The following is a 252-nucleotide window of genomic DNA, read 5'->3' on the forward strand; positions in this document are numbered from 1 at the left end:
TATAATAATATATATAAAAGATAACATTGTTAAAAACGTTCATTTATTTTTTTTTAGTATCTTTTATCTTCATAATATAGATATTTTTTGTAGATTTAATTTTATTATTATTACTTATAAAATGAATTCAGTAAAATTCGGTTTTTAAATTTTTTTCTTTTATTTTAGTCTTTAGAATTGCACTATTTGTAAATATTCCATTGATTTTATTTTATATTTTATATTATTTTTTAAAAAAATTATTTTTTTATT

Source organism: Arachis duranensis, chromosome 10, assembly GCF_000817695.3.
Source record: "Arachis duranensis cultivar V14167 chromosome 10, aradu.V14167.gnm2.J7QH, whole genome shotgun sequence".
In the NCBI taxonomy this organism is placed as follows: Eukaryota; Viridiplantae; Streptophyta; class Magnoliopsida; order Fabales; family Fabaceae; genus Arachis; species Arachis duranensis.